At 44.1% G+C, this 2,095-nt stretch overlaps 1 pseudogene; it reads left to right on the forward strand.

Annotated features, from left to right (window-relative positions):
- Positions 1-378: 378 nt before the first annotated feature.
- LOC148538992 (syncytin-2-like) lies at positions 379-1,523 on the forward strand (annotated as a pseudogene).
- Positions 1,524-2,095: the final 572 nt, after the last annotated feature.

Raw genomic sequence — 2,095 nt, forward strand, 5'->3', positions numbered from 1 at the left:
CTTGAACCCCGATTTGATGGCCCATTCCAGGTGCTACTGACCACAGCTACCTCAATCAAGGTAGAAGGGAAGCCTAACTGGGTACATGCTTCTCATTGTAAGAAAATTAACTTTCAGGTCAATGGCGCAGACCGGCTCCAAAGGGGTGAGGCGCTCAGGGAAAAGGGGAGCAGATGGACTGCTAAAATGCGCTTGTTGTTCTGCCTGTTCGGTTGTGCTTTATTTCCTTGGATGCAGGTGAAAGGAGAAAAACAAAAGAACTCTATATGGCTCCTGCATCAGCAGACGGCCAAGCAGCTGAACTCCATTAACTGTTGGATCTGTTCTCACGTTCCTGCCAACCATAAAGGAATCCCTTTGCTTGGTATCCCTATATCAATGAACGATCTTAACCTCACAGACTATAGCTATAATGTTGAAATAGATATAAATCACACTGCTCACAATGCAGTCTCAGACCTAGGGAAATACTTAGAAATTACTGGTATAATCTCTCCACCCACTATGTGTATTGGGTCTATGTACGTTAACCATGTGGCCGAACTAAAAGGTCACCTAGTCAACTTGCCCAAGGTATATGTTGGAGAAACTAATTGTAGGAATGTTACCTTAGTGTTTAATATGGAATACAAGGAAGCTACATGTGATAAGGTGGATGGGAACTGTAATAATCAATGTTGGTGTGCAAATATGAAAGCTCTTTGTGCCCCTAGGTGTGCCTGTCCTGACTAGAAAAATGAGGATGATGTGGAGTGTAGGACCCAAATGTACAAAAATATGGTATGGTTTCAGAGCTGGTTGGGAAACCATGGTAAGATAATTCCCAGGGTATTGAAGCAAGGGCTATATTATATTTGTGGTAATAGAGCCTACTCCTGCTTCCTATGGGGGCATGGGGTAACTGCACTATAGGAAGAGTTGTACCAGCCATTAGGCAACGTGCAAATGTCTCTTTCACCAATATGATAGAAACAGGCCCTAGGGAAGCTGGATACAAGAGGGAATTGTTTACTACAGCAGATAAAGCCTGGATGTGGTTCCCTGCCTGGACAGGTTGGGGAATTGAATTAGCGAATAAATTGAATAAATATGCAAACATTATGGATGGGATAATTAATGAAACCACAAGTGCCATCCATGCTATAAATGAAGAAATCGCCCAAATTAGGAAAGTGACCTTACAAAATAGAATGGCTCTTGATTACTTGTTAGCCATAGAGGGAGGAACTTGTGCTATCATAGGTGAGGAATGTTGCACTTGGATTGAGGATACACATGACCCCATAGAGGCGCACATGAATAAAGTAAAAGAATTACAGAAAAAAGCTAGAGACATATCCAAGGAGGGATGGAATCCCTTCTCCTGGATGGGGACAATTGGTGTCTGGTTTAATAATATGTTGTCAGATCTGATAAAACCCATAGTGATAGTGATAGGATTGATTGTATTTCTTTTTATTGCTTGGAAAATTCTAATGTGCTGTATTTTGCATTGCAGGAGAGGTGTGGATCCACTCATTTAATAGGAAGAATGATAACAGCCACAGAGATGACCATCTGACGGCCTAGCCCAACTGCCCATCTCTTCTGAAAGACCCCTCAGCTGTTGTAAAGATCTGGGTGGAAGACATCATCTCTGAAAGAGGGTCCCGCAGGTGCACTTTGTCAGTTTGGACACCGCCCAGAGGAAGTTTTCTCCCTCGCGAGTGAGTTCGATGAGTCAGTCATCTTGATTCCAGCGTATTCACCGAGTGGTCTCTGTGCCCTAGTGCACCTCCCGGCTGCTGTTATAGTTCTTATTGATAGAGAGTGTTTGTGTGAGATTGCTTAATAAAGATGTGTGAATGCTGACCTGGATGGTGGCAAGGGCGGTACTTTAGCCAGAGGGTCCTTTTGCTCATACCCTGTCTCAATTGCACTTTGTCATCTTATAAGACCTGGGGGCATCAGAGTACTGGGTGGACCTAATCCGCCTGGGAAAAGCGGCTGCTATAGGTGAAGACATTAACTTGCGGGTGCAATTGACTGCGGGGTATATGGCAACAGAGTCAGTGTAGTCCCAGTTGTCTAGGTGGTGTGGACTATCCCATCACCT

The sequence above is a fragment of the Taudactylus pleione genome, unplaced genomic scaffold (genome assembly GCF_031769625.1).
Source record: "Taudactylus pleione unplaced genomic scaffold, aTauple2 ptg000032l, whole genome shotgun sequence".
NCBI lineage: Eukaryota > Metazoa > Chordata > Amphibia > Anura > Myobatrachidae > Taudactylus > Taudactylus pleione.